The sequence below is a fragment of the Pseudorca crassidens genome, chromosome 20 (genome assembly GCF_039906515.1).
Source record: "Pseudorca crassidens isolate mPseCra1 chromosome 20, mPseCra1.hap1, whole genome shotgun sequence".
Taxonomy (NCBI): domain Eukaryota; kingdom Metazoa; phylum Chordata; class Mammalia; order Artiodactyla; family Delphinidae; genus Pseudorca; species Pseudorca crassidens.
Window position 1 is genome coordinate 2,421,423 of NC_090315.1, and position 19,341 is coordinate 2,440,763.

The 19,341-nt window shown below is 41.6% G+C and overlaps 1 pseudogene; it reads right to left on the bottom strand.

Annotated features, from left to right (window-relative positions):
- Positions 1–1,697: 1,697 nt before the first annotated feature.
- On the bottom strand, positions 1,698–19,341 carry LOC137215432 (zinc finger protein 154-like; annotated as a pseudogene).

Consider the following 19,341-nt stretch of genomic DNA (forward strand, 5'->3'; position numbering starts at 1 on the left):
TTTAAACAATGCAGCCTTTGTACTATGTACCAAATTAGCATGTTTTCTTGTTCCCTTTTGAAACTGATGGTGTCAAAGAAAAACACAGCTAGATGTTAACTGGAACAATAAAAACAAAAATGGAAAAAAACGTATTTTATTCAATAAATACTGACAGCAGGAAAAAGAGTTGAACTCAATCGTAATTTTTACAGAGGTGATCAGGTGTTTTAAAGGGAGAATGAGGGGAATTCCCTGGGAGCCCAGTGGTTAGTACTCCACACTTCCACTGCAGGGGGCACAGGTTCAATCGCTGATAAGGGAACTAAGATCCCACAAGCCATGTGGCGCAGCTAAAAAAAAAAACACCTTCAAGATTAAAAAAAATATGTTAAGAAATTTTTTTTAAAAATAAAGGAAGAATAAGGAAACAGGGAGGATGGGAACTCAGTATTCATAGAACTGAAACACTAAAAAGGGCTGGGAAATAGAAACAAGATTAGTTCAGCTGTGTTTGATAGCTGGTAATTATGAAAACTAGGATTCTATCCTTCCAAAGAGACTGAGAGACAGAGGCCTAATTGATCCTAATGCTTACATTTCAAAGGATTAGCTCTCAGGTCTTTGAGAAACATATATACAATTATGAGCTCTTCTTAATAAATGCTCAAAAAAAGAGGCTGGGGGCAGGGTGTCATTCATCAAGTATACTTAGAACTAATAGTAAATTCTCCTGGCAGATTAATCTTATAATGTATGGTACATGTGTACATTACCTTGTGTGTAACAAAAACACTGAAAAAACTCAAGACGTGTTCTTCAAGTACTGAAACCAATTATTCCATAAAGCAGTCACTCAAAGAACGAGTAAAATGGGTATCTGTTGTTTCACTGTCCTAGTCGTTAAAGAAAAGGAAAATAGCCCAAACTAATCAAAGTATAGGCTTAAGAGGGAATTCCCTGGCAGTCCAGTGGTTAGGACTCAGAGCTTTCACTGCAAGGGTCCAGGTTCAATCCTTGTTTGATGAACTAAGTTCTTGCAAGCTGTGCAACACAGCCAAAGGAAAAAAAAAAAAAGAATAGGCAGAAGATAAAAGGAGACATTTTACCATAGATAGCAAATATAAATCTGTAAGGACGCTAATCATGAATTCTGAGGAAAATTCAATTCAAACCGTGAAACAGCACGGCAACCTCATTAAGAGTTAAAATAAAAAACCACTGACCAACTAAGTATTCACTAGGATGTAGAAGAAATGGAACCCTCATACAAGTACTGTTACAAATACAAAAAAAAAAAAAAAAACAAAACATGGTAAATCAACTATACTCCAATAAAAATTTTTATAAAAAGAAAAAGTACAATGTTTAGATAGCAATTTGTTAGTCTGTTCAAAAGCTAAACGTACACCTACTTTGTAACTCAAACACTGCAATCTAATTTTTGGACCAAAGGATAAAGGAAACAAATTTCCATATTAAGAACTGTACACAGGGCTTCCCTGGTGGTGCAGTGGTTGAGAGTCCACCTGCCGATCAGGGGACATGGGTTCGTGCCCCAGTCCGGGAAGATCTCACATGCCGCGGAGCGGCTGGGCCCGTGAGCCACAGCCGCTAAGCCTGCACGTCCGGTGCCTGTGCTCCGCAACGGGAGAGGTCACAACAGTGAGAGGCCTGTGTACCGCAAAAAAAACCCAAACAAACAAACAAACAAAAACTGTACACAAACACTTGCACTAGTTTATTTTCAACAGTCAAAACTTGGAATTATCCCAAATAGCTATAAACAGGTGAATGGATAAATACTGTTATATCTAATGGTAAGAATATTACTCAAAAACACAGAAAAAAACCCAGCTCCTCATTTAATATCATTGATGAATCTCAAAATAATTACAAAACACAAAACCAGGAGAAAACAAAAGTAAACGTTTTAGGATTTCATCATGTAAATTATAGAAATCGTAAAGATATCTATTACAAGGGAAAATAAATCAATGGTTGCTTGGAGGGCTGTGAAGGGCAGGGACAGATTATAAAAGGAAATCAGGCAAATATATGGTGACACATATGGTCATTACCATGACTGTGATGATGTTTTCACAGGTATCATGTGTACGTCAAAACTTATCAAATATTTCACTTTAAAAATGTACAGTTTTCTACATGTATATTACACCTAAATAAAGCTTTAAAAAACACTTCAAGCTAAGAAAATCTGTACGTCCCACTTTTTTGGAAAACAGATTTGGCAACCCTATACTAGCTTCACCACCTTTCTAGTCATGCCCTATGGGTGTCAGTCTTGCCTCAGTGGCAGCAAACACTGGCGAGTAATAAAGGACATTTCCACTTCAGTCAACAGGAATTCTGGCTGGCTTACAAGAGCCACATCCCTAGACTACTTTTCTCTACCTTTCTTTTCCTGCCTGTGCAACAATGGCCTTGAGGCAAACACTTCAGGTAGCTACAAAAATCCACAGAACGTTCCAATTATCTCTTCTGACAATGACCTCAGCTACACAACATAAACACGCCTGGAGGTCCTGAGATTTGTGTACACGCTGATCCTGCACATTGGTCACTGTCACAAAGACATCTGTGGATGCACTTTTAGAAGAGGCACATTCCAATGAGCTGGCTGCTGTCTCCTCTGCTCCCTACTAACCCAGTTTCTGTATCAGTTTCAGTTTCCCCTGACCCCTATAGTCTTACAGCCAGTGACTGTCACCCATGGAATTGTGGACATCAGGGCACATGCTCTTTGCAAAACTAATGGAGGAGAGTCCTCTCAACAGTGCTGACATCTCTCGTGATACACCCTGTGAACACGGGAAAAAATTCATGCTGCTCCAAGAACTTGAGGTTGTCACATCTCACTCCTCTTCACGGTGATGTCTGAGTCTTCTAAAACTCATAGCATCCAGGCTTCAAATGAGGACCAGAAAGCCCTGCCCTCTCTCCTACGACTTCACTGGCACCAATGCAAATTTGGCCAAGAAAACGGCAAGCCAATTTTTGCCATCATACTATCCTCTCTGAGGCCCATGCCTGTGGAGCCCAAATCTCCTTATAAAAAACCTCTAGCAGTGCACAGAACTCCCAAAACAAAACAGGCCTTAAACAGTAAGGCACCCGTATTATACAAACCAAAACAATGTGTGGCACACAGTTTGGGTTGGTGACTTGCTAGCTGGAAAAACTGATCATGTGAGAACATGTCCCTGAAAAGTGTTGTCCTTCTCTGCACATGGTCAGCTGAATTCTTATGATGTTCTCTGGGCCAACATTCCTTCAGGCTTTTGTGCACGTAGTCAGAGAGAGGGGAACACCAACCCCAAAGGGACTGACCTACTCCTAGTTTGCTCCAACATTTGGAAGAACAGAGGTAAGTTTCCCTGAGTGCACTGGGCTGGTGACTGATGCACACTGTGTGGACCTGCCAGGCAACACAGGTAAAATAGCCACAGAAACAGACAGTGACATAAATCTGGGAAAAGCCCTGGACAGGTTACAAAGTGCAATACAGCCACAAATGCTTCCCACATAACTTAAACGTAAGGGGTATCTCCCCATGTGGACAACTGGATGTATGAGATTGAATTCAGATGAGTGGCTCCTCAGTTTCTTCCAGTGTTGTTACCCTGAACAAGAAAATTACACATTTCCTTGCACATTCAAGTCCTTTCTCCAGTGCAAATTTTACCATGTATAATAAGTTGAATTATTTAGGAAAGTTTCTCAAATTCCCTGCACGAATAAGGCTTTGCTTGTGAAATCTCTGATTATAACAAAGGGGGGAACTAGTGGTAAAGGATTTCCAACATTCACCACACATTTAAGGCCTTTCAGCTCTGTGAACACGGATGTTGAAGGAGTGCAGAGCTCTGGGGAAAAGATTTCCCACATTCACTAGCCTCATATGGCCCTGATCCTGTGTGAACTCTCTGATGATAATGGAAAGCCAGACCTAGATGAAAAAGATTTCCCACATTCACTGCATTTATAAGACTTCTCTGCAGTGTGACCTCTACAGTGTTCAAGGAGAGAAGAATTTGCTCTAAAGGACTGCCTACATTCCGTGTGTACTGCCTACACAAGGCCTTTTGCTTGTGTGAATTCTCTGATGTTCATGAAGGATGGAATTACAGGGAAAACATTTCCCACATTCACTGCACCCATAAGGCCTTTCTGCTGTGTGAACTCTCTGATGATTATTGATGTTGAAACCAGAGAAAAAAGACTTCCCACATTCACGGCGCTGATAAGGCCTATGTCCAGTGTGAACTCTCTGATGTTCAGTAATCACAGAGCTCTTGGAAAAAGACTTCCCCTACACACTACACTCATATGGCCTCAATCCTGTGTGAACTCTCTGATGATAACAGAGGCCGGACCTAGATGGAAAAGATTTCCCACATTCACTACACTCAGTATGAACTCCCTGATGATAACGAAGTTTCCTCCTACTGGTAAAAGATTTCCCACACTCTCTACACTTATAAGGCCTTTCTCCTGTGTGATCTCTCTAAAGATAATAGAGGCCAGGGTAAGAACTATAAGATTTTCCACATTCACTGCATTCATAAGGCCTTTTTCCACTATGAACATTTCAGTGTTGAGTGAGGTAAGATTGATGACTAAAGGATTTCCAATGCTCACTGCACTCAAAAGGCCTTTCTCCTGTGTGAACTCTCCAGTGTACAATTAGGTAAAATTTTCATCTAAAAGATATCCCACATTGAGTACACTCATAACGCCTTTCTCCAGTGTGAAATGTCCGTTCTCGAACTATGATGGATCTACAGCTAGGAAAATGTGCACATTCACTGCACAGGTAATAATTTTCTCCAATGTGTCTTCTCGAGGGATAAATAAACACAAAGTTTTGGTTAAAGGATTTCCCACATTTGCTGCACTTGTACTGCCTTGTTTCAGTGTGAATTCTTCAATGCAGATTGAGGGTTGAGGTTCGCCTGAAAGATTTGCCAGACTCACCACACACGTGAAGCCTTTCTCCAGTATGCACTCTCTGGTGCACAACAAATGAGGATTTGTACCTGAATGTCTTCCCACATTCACTGCACACAGAACAGTGTCTTCCAGGGTGGACACCCTGGTCCTGAACAATTGCATGTTTCAGGCTGAAGGCTTTCTTGCATTCTCCCCAGCTGTAATGACTTCTCTGCTTTGTAAAGTTGCCTCACGCTGGGCAATCTTTTTTGGTTTCTCCCTGGTGTGAGTGGTCTGTTGCTGGAGATGTCCCAAGGTGGCCAGAAAGTCTTTCCCAACTTCCTCACAGGTAAAGGTCTTCCTTCACACATGGCATTTGCAGCTCTTCACAAACAAGGCCCTGACTGCAGCATTACTGAAGGATTTCTCTTCCATGTGCTGCTTCTAGTGTTTTCGGAGGTTTGCACTAAAATGAAATCGCTTCAAACATATTCTACATGGGAACACTTTCTGACTGTGTTGTGTTTCTTCATGCTCAGCCAAGTGAAAAATACTTCTCAAGACCAGACTACACTTCTCACTGGAGTGATTCTTCTGGGAAAACGAAGGTGCCTTAGGAGTCCTGGCCAGTGACATGCTTATAGAAATGCTTCGTTGAAAGGGTGCCTCTGCTCCACAGCAGCAACCTAAATGCAAATAAATGGTGGTAAAATACATGCAAATAAACTTTATAAACTTTATGTTGACTTTATAGGGAGAGAGCAACATCATCATAAAGGTAATATGTCATATCTAGGAATGACTCTACAGGATGCTTTTCCAGAAAGGAGATTTGTAATTCCACTGGGGAAGTAGCTACTGGGCATGACTGTGCCTCTAAGGCAAAAGAATGGTACACTTCACCAGGGGAAGGACATTAGGATAGGGTACAGCACCAAGTAGACAGGCATATTCTAGAACTTGTTCATATGCCAGAGGATTCCTGCAGGACCTATTCTGCTCATGATGTGACGCTGTGTAGAAAGCATATGTCCAAACCCAGAAGAAACCAACTGCAGTAGAATAGCTTCTGTTCAAGGCCAATTTAAGGATGTGTGGACACCTCATAGCACATGCAGACCAAAGTTGCAGAGCAAGAGAGGAGGAGGTATGAGAGAAATGGCTGAGATTTGAAGTCCAGAGACATGGGGCTTATCCCTGGGCTGGAAGTCAGAGTAGATATCACAGTGAAGTAAAACTGACTAGTCAGCACAGGATTAACAGTGGAGAAGGGAAAGTAGACATGGGCTGTGTCGCGAGGTACAACCAAAAAAATACTGGGTAAATGAGAAACATTCCTGGTATGATCTGAACACAGTACTGATGTCACACCCTCCAGGTTCACCAGGGCAAGGTACCTGTGAGTTCACCTTGCAGCCTTGCCTATTGAGAATCCCTACAATCTTTGGTGTCCCTAGAGCTGACAGAGCTGCAGAGCCATTACATGGCTGGTCCCTTCTGACAGCCCAAACTGCCACACCCCACCTAGCCAGTGACCTTGTAACCAACCCAAGTTAAGGTCTTTCCCTACCAAAACCAGTCTGAAAATCCGGATGATGTGACTGATCCATCAAATGCATAAACATGAACAAAAGGCTCTAAGAAACATGGAATATCAAGGAAACAAGACATCACCAAAGGAGCGTAAGTTTCCAGCAAGTGAATCCAAAGAAATGCATATCTATAAACAACTGGACGAAGATTTCAAAATAAATGTTTTAAGGAAGGTCAGCCAGCTCCAAGAGAACAAAAACAGTAACTCAATCAAAGTAGGAAAAAAATACACAAACAAATCAACAGGTTCCAAGAATGGGAGTTCCCTAGCAGTCCAGTGGTTAGGGCTTCACACTCCCACTGCAGGGGGCACAGGTTCCATCCCTGGTCAAGGAACTAAGATGCCACATGCCATACGGTGCGACCAAAACAAACAAACAAACAAAAAACACAAGAAGTTCCAAGATACACAAAAAAAAAAAAAAAAAAAAGAAAAAAAAGAAAAAGGAATTAAATTTTGGAGCTGAAGAACACAATGAATGAAATGAAAAATACAACAGAGACCAGCCAACTTGATCAAGCAGGAGAAAAATCTATGACCTTGAATCAGGTGATTTCAAATCATCCAGCTAGAGGGATAAAAGACTGAAGAAAGCCTATGTAAATTATGGGATGCCATCAGTGGAAATAATATTCACATTGTAGAAGTGCCAGAAGGAGAAGTAATGGAGAAAGGAGCAGAAAGCTTATTTAAATAAAAAATGGTGGGAACAATCAACCAAATCAAGAGAGAGAGGTGAGGATATGCAGGTACATGATGCACATAGGTCCCCATCCAGATTCAATCCAACAAGATCTTCACTGAGACAGTAAAATGAAAGTCTGAAAAGTCAAAGACAAAGAATTTTGAAAGCAGCAAAAGAAAAGAAACTCATTACATACAAGAGAACCCCTGTAAGGCTATAAGCACATTTCTCAGCAGAACCCATGCAGACCAGGAGAGAGTGGGACATTAAATTCAAAATGCAGAAGGAAAAAAACCTGCCAACTAAGGAATACTTTATCTGGCAATGCTGTCCTTCAGAAATGAAGGAGTGATAAAAACTCTCCTACATAAACAAAAGCTGGGAGAGTTCATCACCATTCAACCTGCCTTACCAGAAATGCTAAATGGAACTTTTCAACCTGAAAGGAAAAGACACTAATTAGCAACAGGAAAATATATGAAAATACGAAGCACAGTGGTAAAGGTTAAGTATATACTCAAATTCAGAATATGCTAACACTGTAATATGGTGGTGTGGTAATCACTTAATTCTAGTATAAGGAATAAAAGACAAAAGTATTAAAAATTACTATACCAACAATTACTTTTAATGACTACAAGTATAAAAACATATAAACTGTCACATCAAAAATATAAATGCAACAGGGGTGAGATACTAAAATGGGACGTTTTTTCCCTTTTATTTTTTATCTTTATTGAAGTATAGTTGATTTGCAACGTTGTGTTAATTACTGTTGTATAGAAAAGTGATTCAGTTATACATATATATACATTCTTTTTTAAAAATATTCTTTATCATTCTGGTTTATCATAGGATACTGAATATAATTCTCTGTGCTATACAATAAGACCTTGTTTATCCATCCTATATATAAAAGCTTATACCCACTAACCTCCCACTCCATCCCTTCCCCAAACCATCCCTCTTAGCAACCACTAGTCTGTTCTCTATGTCTGTAATTCTGTTGCTGTTTCATAGATAGGCTCATCTGTGTCATATTCTAGATTCCACATATAAGTGATATCATATGGTATTTATCTTTCTCTTTCTGATGTATTTCACTTAGTATGATAATTTCTAGATGCATCCATGTTGCTGCAAATGGCACTATTTCATTCTTTTTTATGGCTGAGTAGTATTCCATTCTATATATGGACTACACGTCTTCTCTATCCATTCATCTGTTGATGGACATTTTGGTTGTTCCCATGTCTGGGCTATTGTGAATAGTGCTGCTATGAAGATTTGGGTGTGTGTATCTTTTTGAATTATAATTTTTTCTGGACATATGCCCAGGAGAGGAATTGCTTGATCAAATGGTAATTCTAGTTTTAGTTTTCTGAGAAACCTCCATACTATTTTCCACAGTGGCTATACCAACTTACATTCCCACCAACAGTGTAGGAGGATTCTAAAAGGAGACTTTTTGTATAGAACTGACATTAAGTTGTTATCAGCTTAAAATACTGTTGTATTTTATGCAAAACAGACAGTAAACACAAAGCAATAACCTACAGTAGATACACAAAGATAAAAAGAAAGGAATCAAAGCATACCACTACCGAAAACCATCAAATCACAAAGGAAGAAAGTGAGAAAGAAAAAAAGGAACAAAGGAACTACAAATCAGCTGTACAAAAATTAACAAGATGGCAATTACAAAGTCCTTACAAAATTCTCTCCATTCAAAAGACACACAGTGGCTGAGGATAAAGTCTTCAAGAGACTTGCTTCAGCTTTAAGGACACAAATAGGCTGAAAGAGAAGGAACTGAAAAAAAACTCAATACAAATGGAAACGAGAAAACAGTAGCTTATACTTTTAATAGCCTACACTTAGGCTAGAAAAATAAACTTTAACTCAAAACCTATCACAAGAGACAAAGAAAGTCATTGAATAATGATAAAGGTGTTGACTCATCAAGAGGACAGAACATCAGAGCACTTAAATGTGTAAGGCAAATATTAAGAAACTGGAAGGTGGAATTCTCTGGTAGTCCACTGGGTCCACTGGGTAAGACTCTACACTCCCAATGCAGGAGGCCTTGGTTCCACTCCTGGTTGGGGACCTAGATCCTGCATGCACGCAGCAACTAAGAGCCCACATGCTGCAACTAGGAATTCCACATGCAGCAACTAAAAGATCCCACGTGCCACAACGAAGGTCCTGTGTGCCGCAACGAAGACCCAGCACAGCCAAAAGTAAATAAATAAATAAGTATTAAGAAAAAAAGAAAAGAAACTGGTAGGTAGAAAAGACAACAATGAAATAATGTTAGCAGACTCCAATACCCATCTTTTGAGAATGGGTAGATTAACCAAACAGAAAATCAATAAGGAAATATTTAATGACAATTTAGCTCAAACATTGACGAAATATTGAATAGAACTTTAGACCACCTCAACCTAACATACACAGAACATTCCATTCAACTGCAGCACAATACATTCTTCTCAAGTGGACACAGAACACTCTCTAAAAGACATCATATGTTAGGTCACAAAACAAGTCTTCACACCTTTAGGAAGACTGAAATCATATCAAGACTCTTATTCAGCCATAAGAGTTGGAAACTAAAAATCAATAACATAATATATCTGTGAACACTGGAAAGTTCAAAAATATATGGACATTAAATAACACATTCCTGAACAACAAATGTGTTCAAGAAAAAAAATCAGAAGGAAAAATAAAATTATCTTGAGATGAAGTAAAATGGAATCAAAACATGCCATGAGATGTAGCAAAAGAATTTCTAAAAGTAAAGCTGATAGCAATAAATGCCTACATTAAGGAAAAAGACTCAAATAAACAACCTAACATTACACCACAAGGAACTAGAAAAAAACAACTAAGCTCAATTCTAGAAGGAAGGAAATAACAAAGATCAGACCAGAAAGAAATAAAATACAGACTGAAAAGAATAGGAACATCAACAAAGCTAAGAGGTGGTTTTTGAAAAGAACCAAAATTGACAAAACTTTAGCTACACTAAATTAGAAAAGAGAAGATTCAAAAAAATGAAGGAGCAGCTAGTACAACTGATACTACAGATACACAAATATCATAAACAATGAACAATTAAATGCCAACAAACTGGATAAACAAGAAGAAATGGATAAATTATTTGAAACAAATTACCAACATTAAATCATGAAGGAAAAAATATGAGTAGGTCAGTAACAATTAAGGAAACTGAATCATTAATTAAAAATCTCCCAAAAAGCTAAGCAACAAGGATATATTTTATGGCACAGGGAAATACAGCCAATTTTTTATAATAACTTAAAATTGAGTATAATTTATTAAAAAAATTTTTTTTGGTTGTGCTGCACAGCACATGTGATCTTAGTTTGCAGACCAGGGATCAAACCCATCCCCCTGCAGTGGAAGCACAGAGTTCTAACCACTGGACCATCATAGAATTCCCCAATTTATAAAAATACTGAATCACTATGTCTTACTCTGACACGAATACTGTAAATAAACTATACTTCAATTTTTAAAAATTAATTAATTAATAATAACAAACTGTCCCAACAAAGAAAAGCACAGGACCAGACAGATTCACTGGTGATTTCTTCCAGTGATTTTAAGAATTAATGTCAATCCTTCCTCAACTCTTCCAAAACGCTGAAAGAACATTTCCAAACTCATTTTCTCAGGCTAAGGCTAGAAATATACCTTGATACCAAAGCATGTTATGGAAACTATAAGAAAAAAAAATTACAGGCCAACATCCTTGATGAACATAGAAGGAAAAAATTCCCAACAGAAAACTAGCAAACTAAACTCAACATCATATTCAAGAATCTTACATTATCATCAAGTGTGGCTTATCCACAGGAAACAAGGATAGTTCCTCATATGCAAATCAATAAACATGACACACCATATTAAGAGAATGAAGGATAAAAATCATACGATCATCTCAATAAATGAAGAAAAACCACTTAACAAAATTGAGCATACTTTCCTATTAAAAATTCTAAACAAATTAAGTGACAAGGAATATAATTCAATATGATAAACCCATAAACAATAAGCCCATGCTAACATCATACTCAGAATTTAAAACCTAAAAGCTTTTCCTCTAAAACAAGGAACAAGACAAAGATGCCCACTGTCCTCATTACTATTCAATATTGTTCTGGAAGGCCTACCCAGAACACTTGGTCAAGAGAAAAAAGTAATAATAATAAAATCATAAAAAAAGTAAAACTACTGCAGAAGGCATGATCTTATATGTAGAGGATCCTAAAGACTCCCCCCGAAAACTTACAACTATTAAACAAATTCAGTAAAGTTGCAGGATACAAAATCAATACACAAAAATCAGTTGCAGTTTTGTAAACAATGAAATATCAGAATAATAAATTAGGAAATCAATCATATTTACAAAATCAAAAACAATAAAATACATAGGAATAAATTTAACAAAGGAAGTAAAAGCTCTGGACTCTGAAAACTATGACACTGATAAAACAGACACAAGTAAATGAAAAGATATCCCACATCCTTGTACTGGAAGAATTAATAATGTTACAATGTCCACACCACCAAATGCAATATACAGATTCAATGCAATTCTTATCAAAATTACAATGAGATTTTTCACAGAAATAGAGAATGAATCCTAAAGTTCATATGGAGCCAAAAATGACCTCAAAGAGCCAAAGCAATCTTTTTTTTTTTTAATGTATTTATTTTTGGGGCTGTGTTGGGTCTTTGTTGCTGTGTGTGGGCTTTCTCTAGTTGCAGTGCATGGGGCTTCTCATTGTCATGGCTTCTCTTGTTGCAAATCACGGGCTCTAGGTGCGTGGGATTCAGTACTTGTGGCATGTGGGCTCAGTAGTTGTGGCTTGTGGGTTCTAGAGTGCAGGCTCAGTAGTTGTGGGGCACGGGCTTAGTTGCTTCCTGGCACGTGGGATCTTCCCGGATCAGGGATCAAACCCGTGTCCCTTGCATTGGCAGGCAGATTCTTAACCACTGTGCCACCAGGGAAGACCCCAGGGATGATATTTTAAACACATAGCATACTCATAGAAAAAGAATAATCTGATTAAAATATGGGCAGAAGATCTGATTAGACATTATTCCAAAGATGATGTACAAATGGCTAACAAGTATAAGAAAAATTGTTCTTCATCACTAATCATCACAGAAATGTAAATCCAAACCACAATGAGATATTACTACATAACTGTTAGGATGGCTATCATCAAGAAGACAAATGTTGGTAAAGGTACAGTAAAAGGGAACCCTTGTACACTTGTTGGCAAGATAATCTGGTAGAGGTGTTATGAATAAACAGTATGGAAGTTCCTCAAAAATTCAAAACAGAACTATCATACAATCCAGCAATCCCACTGCTTGGAATATAGCCAAAAGAAATGAAATCCAATGGGGAAAATATAACCTGCACTCTCATGTTTGCAGCAGCATTATGAATAATACACAAGACGTGGAAACAACCTAAGTGTCCATCCACGTAGGAATGGATAAGGTGTGATATACTCACACATACACATGCACGCTTGAACATTATTTAGCCTTAAAAACAAAGGAATCCTGCCATGTGGGACAACATGGATGAACCAGATGGATACTATGCCAAATAATGTATGATATCACTTATATGTAGAGTTTAAAACAAACAAAAAACATTGAACTCATAGAAACAGAGAGTAGAAGGCCAGGGGCTGTGGGATGGGAGACATGGAAAGTTGTTGCTTGAAAAGCACAAACCTTCAGTTACAAGATGGTACAGATCATTAAACACACTGCAGGACTACAGACCTCAAATTCTTCCCCGTGAGGATCCGGTACAGCAAATATTGGGGTTGCAGGGGAGAGAAGAATGGAGTGCGAACAACCCAGGCATACCTACCACAGCAACTACCCAGAAAGCTGGGGAAACAAGCAGTGCCTGATGTCCATGTGTCACAAGGACAGAGCACCCCCGCTGAAAAGGGGTTGAGCCAGAATACAGAGCTCACTCCAGGTCACTGGGAAGGCTGTGAGAGTCTTATCCAGTGAGGATATGAGTGCAAAGTTTTCCAGCATCACATCGTGGTACAAGTGCCCTGAACCTCATCAAGGAGCCTCCATTCCTCCCACGAGAGGTACAGGGCAATGTCCTCAAAGATCATACTGTCCTGTCAACATGGGGACAGATGAAAGAATGAACACTCTGAGAACCCACAGTCCATCACCACACACATCTACCCTACTATCATCCTCTTCCCAAGCTCCCCACCACAGAGGAGATACCAGGACCCGGTGCCACTCCACTCACTCTCTCCTCAGGTCCCATTAATCACTGTTCAGCCCTCAGCATTAACAGACAGGGGGACATATAGTTGCCACATAAGCTCTGGGCCTGGCGAGCAGAGCCCCATCCCTCCTGCCAATCAATACCCCTGAGGTCTCCCAGACTGTACGTACAAGACACGATCAAACCTGGGCTTATGCTTCACCATTAAGTCCCCAATACCAGGGCTGTAGGGCCATAAGCTCACATTACCTATGTATGTGCATATTATTCTGTTGACTCTCACTCTCTAACATCATCATTCTCCAGGTTTACACTCCCACAGTTCTGCCTACCTTCCTGCTCTACAATACAGGTATCTCCCTGGACTTAACCATACACCTGGCCCATAGTTTCCTTCCAGAGACTGCTTGACACTCAAAAACTATTCAGTACAATCCCAGACCTCTGATGAATCCCAATACCAGGGAAAGCCCCTCATGGTGCTTTGAAGGGCTCTCCACCTGCTTCTGATCCTTGCTTCAATATTAGCCACTCAGAACCACATGTGAATTACAGACACCCATGACATTCTTCTACTTCTGTGATGCACTGTCTGATTGCCTGTCCCCTCAACAAGTCACAACCCTCCTCTCTCTTCTCAAACTTCCTCACAAGCCAGCCCTTACAATCTCCCTGCCAGGCATAAATACTTTCACAAATGACTCCGTTTACCCGGGATCTTATCCACCAGCAAGACTAAAACACTCTAGACCCCAACAAGGCTCACTACACGATTCTGGAGAATCTGGACAGTAGTGAATTAGCAGGAGCCCTGGACACAGTGTCAAATTGTCTCAATTATTTCTCTGCCTCCCAAACCACGTATTTTGCACCCATTCATCCCATGGAAGCCTTGGCCACCTGCCAGATCATCTTCTCTCCCAGACCATCCAGAGCCATTCTCTCTCTCACCTGTGTTTGTTATACTCAGGAACCTCAACCAGGTGCTAAGCAAGAGAACCACTCCTCGGCATGCACCCTAGTCCTTCTGACCCACTGATAGCATTACCACTCTAACCTGCATTCCACTTTCGAAATGTCATCCACAGCTTCACTCTGGTCCTTACAATAGCTACCACTTTTGGAAATCTCCATCCTGATCCCCTCCCCAAATTTCAGAAATGTGTGTCCAGCTGCCCATTTGATGCCTCCATTCACTGTTCTCTGAAATATCTCAGACCCTTATCAGGACCAAAACAAAACTTCTGATTTTCCCAAGAAAAATAATCCTACTGACAACTGCCATATCCGATTTGATGAAGGATCCATCCCTTCAGCTGCTAGGACTAAAAATCTTGGAGTCATTTCTAACCTCTACCTTACCTAACAACATCTAAAAATCTACTTGGCTCTTCTTTAAAAATGTACCTAGAGGGGCTTCCCTGGTGACACAGTGGTTAAGAATCCGCCTGCCAATGCAGGGGACATGGATTTGAACCCAGGTCCGGGAAGAGCAACTAAGCCCATATGCCACAAATACTGAATCTGCACTCTAAAGCCCGCAAGCCACGTAAATTGAGCCCGTGCACCACAACTACTGAGCTCGCACTCTGCAACTACCGAAGCCCAAGCCCCTAGAGCCCGTTCTCCGCAACAAGAGAAGCTACCGCAATGAGAAGCCCATGAACCTCAAAGAAGAGTAGCCCCCGCTTGCCACAACTAGAGAAAGCCCGCGTGCAACAATGAAGACCCAACACAGCCAAAAATAAATGAATGAATGAATGAATGTATCTAGAATCCAAACTTGTCTCCCACCTTCATGGCCAAAACTCTGGGGCTTCACCACTGGTCTGGATTACAGACCTGGGCTCTTCCTGGGCTCCCTGACGCCCTCCTTAACTCCACAGTCTTTTCTCTCCAGCAAGATGCAGCCTATTAAAACTTGGTTAATACCACTTACTTCCTCTTATCCAAACCTCTCTTTACTTCCATAAATGATGTTGAAGTTCTTAGCCAGATCACAGGCCTGATTATTGATCCCCTGCTCTTTGTTCTTTTTTTAAAAAATAAATATTTATTTTTGGCTGCGTTGGGTCTTTGTTGCTGGGCTTGGGCTTTCTCTTGTTGCAGCGAGTGGGGGCTACTCTCTGTTGTGGTGCCTGGGCTTCTCATTGCAGTGGCTTCCCTTGTTGCAGAGAACGGGCTCTAGACGCGCAGGCTTCAGTAGTTGTGGCACGCAGGCTGTAGAGTGCAGGCTCAGTAGTTTTGTCACATGGGCTTAGTTGGGCATGTGGGATCTTCCCGGACCAGGGCTCGAACCCAAGTCCCTTGCACTGGCAGGCGGATCCTTAACCACTGAACCACCAGGGAAGCCCTTGCTCTTTGTTCTTAACTAAAAGAATGAAGACCTGCTGTACCCTGTTTCCAGCTCAGTCACACCTCCAAGTACTTGCACATGCTGGTATCTATTCCTGGGAAAACCTTCCATACCACTTTATACTGGTTGTCAGGAATGGGAACTCCTGTATGTTATCCTTGTCCTGCACTCAGGACCCAGGGCTTGGGGATATCCTCAGGGCCCCCCTATCCAAGAGCTGAGACTGTATCTAGGGAAGAGTCTCAAGACAAAATACCCAGATAACCTACAGATGGTGTCAATACCAGTGAGGGACTGGGACACCCTCTCCTGCCTTGTGTAGGATCACTAAGTGCTTTTTTTAAAAAATATCTTTATTGGAGTATAATTGCTTTACAATGGTGTTAGTTTCTGCTTTATAACAAAGTCAATCACCTATACATATACATATATCCCTGTATCTCCTCCCTCTTGTGTCTCCCTCCCACCCTCCCCCTAAGTGCTTTTTCAACCTTCGGAACCTGTGGGAAGAGGAAAGCAACCATGACTGGGCTCCATGTGAGCAGGAATCCCCTGTATCCACACCTGGCCCTGGAACCTGGACCTGGGGTTAACTTACTAACGTCTGTGTTTCAATCTTAGAGCTGACTCTTACCAGATCTCTGACTTTGGACAAAGGCTCTACTTCTCTTTGCCTCAACGTCTTCATCAACCACATTCCAGTCTGTTCCTACTTTTTTTTGGGGGGGGGGCTTGCCCCACAGCATGTGGGATCTTCCTGCCCCGACCAGGAATCACACCAACGCCCCTGCATTGGAAGCGCACGGTCTTAACCACTGGACCACCAGGAAAGTCCGTGATAAATTTTAAAACCCTAACACATAATATGTCTCTCTTCTATCCACTACCCTCCGTGGCCTCCAGGTCCCTCAGAAAAAGGAACAACCTCTCTGCCGAACCAGACGTCACTCTACCACACCCTTTGTTCCCTGCAAGCGGAAGGCTCATCCTAGGTTTCCCGAATCCTCCCGCCTCAGTCCGACCTCCAAGACTTTGCACCTGCCGTTCCCTCCGCCTGGCACGCTCTCCCACGCGGCATCACACTGTCGGAAACAGAGTCCCAACGACGACCGCCTTACCGTCCTAGACACTGCGGCCTGGCCTGCAGGCACGTGAGCAAGGCGCCCCGCACTCGGGGCTTTAGTGTCTGATGGGGTGAGGGCGGTGAGGGCCCGGAGGACGAGCGTTTACCTGAGGCGGGTCCCTCAACGCCGGCGCCGCCATCGGACTCTGTGGAGGCAGCGGGGCGGGGACAGGCGGGACGCGGGCACTTCGGACCCTCTCCTGGGCCTGCGCGGGGCACCCCGGGCGGCGTCCCCGAACTTCAGACCCGCCTCTGTGCCGCGGGGACAGCGCCTCCTGTCACGTTTTTTCACCTCGTTACCCTGGTCCCGACCCAGCGCCCCAGAGCCAAAACAGACCCGGACAATTAAAATGACCGTCGCTAGGAAGAGGCCGGAAGTCCCGCCCAGAGCCGAGGAATTTTCCCGGAAATGCCATTATCCTGAACTATCACTGGCTTAACCTGCTGCAATTTCTTCTGGGTAATATAGTTCCTAGAGCCCTAGAGGCCGCAGCGAAGGGTATTCTCATTCCTGACCAACCAGAACCTGTCACACGCGGATCCAGGAAGGATGCTGTGAGGGGGTCATCCGGCCTCAAGAAAGGCAGGGCTTTGCTCGTTAACTGCAGCAAAAAGAAATAATTTTAGACTTCGTGAATCTCATCTGCCAAAAGATTAAAATATCATTTAAGGGAATTCCCTGGCGCTCCAGTGGTTAGGACTCAGCGCCAACACTGCAGGGGACGCTGGTTTGATCCCTGATCGGGATATTAAGATTCCGCAAGGCGCGCAACGTGGAAAAAAAAAATCATTTGAGATGCTCTCAGATCTACTGTTCTAAATGGCCATTTTACTATAGAGTTATTCAGACATAAAATGATTCAGTGCATAGCTGGATATATTATATACTTGTCATTCAAATGCATGTAGCCTGAAGCTAACCATTGGAAGTGTGTGTGTGCATTTAGTTGTATTATGATTGGCTATGAGCAAAACAGTCCGTACAGAACCATGACTGGGAAGAAAGAAGACGGATATTCTGAGGGTAGTCACATTCCACTACCCTCCCCAGCTTTGACAACCACTCAATTTGATCTTTTAGTTTACCTGACAGAGTCAGACATTTTATGCAGCTGCTTTATATTTTATCTCCATAAACCCTCAGATTGATTTCCAGTCCTTGAGAATGTACAACCTTATAGTCATTTGCATGCCAAAATGATGAGATGTAAAAGCTTATTTAACTCCCAACTCTCATATTATTCTTGGAATATGACTTCATATTTATACAATTTCATACACTCTGTAAATATTTATTGGGAATAAGTTCATGCAATAAGCTGTATTGAGGTTGTGTCCTTCCCATGCCTCCATTTACAGAATCTTTATAATCAGGTCAAGGGTGTGTTTCAGTAAACCACAAAGACTTGAATATTTTCCAATTAGCTAAATGGATCACCAACTAACATTTGCCCCCAATATAAAAGTATACCTTTGCCCAATGATAGCTAATGAATACTGTTAAACAATGAAGCCACAACAGATAAAACAGTTTAGTTTAACCACACTGATGCCACCACCTCACACACACACAACCTTCACAAAGTGAGCACTCCCCAACTTGCTCTAACTTTGTCTTTCTCAGTTATTTCATTTCTTCACATGCCTATCCCTCTATTCATTTCTTACTGCCCCTGAAACAAATTACCACAAATGTAGAACCTGAAAACAGTACAGATGTATTATTACACAGTTTCTGTAGACAACATATAGTTTGGTCTTGCTTTTTTTTTTTTTTTGCGGGTCACAGGCGTCTCACTGCCGTGGCCTCTCCCGTTGCGGAGCACAGGCTCCGGACGCGCAGGCTCAGCGGCCATGGCTCACGGGCCCAGCCGCTTCGCAGCATGTGGGATCTTCCCGGACCGGGGCATGAACCCGTGTCCCCTGCATCCGCAGGCGGACTCTCAACCACTGTGCCACCAGGGAAGCCCTGGTCTTGCTTTTTAATCCACCCTGAAAATCTTTTAATTAGTGCATTTAGACCATTCCCATCAAAGTGATTATTGATGCAGTTGGATTAATATTTACCATATTTGTTATTTCTTTTTTTAAATTCTTATTTATTTATTTTTGGCTGCGTTGGGTCTTCGTTGCTGTGCACGGGCTTAGTTGCTCCACAGCATGTGGGATCTTACTGGACCAGGAATAATCCCTGGAGGTGGAATCCTCATGAATGGTGCCTTTATAAAAAGAGGCTACAGAGAGATCCCTAGCTCCTGCTACCATGTGAGCACACAGCAAGGAGGTGTCAGCTATGAACCAGGAAGCAGTACCTCACCACAGAATCGTCCAT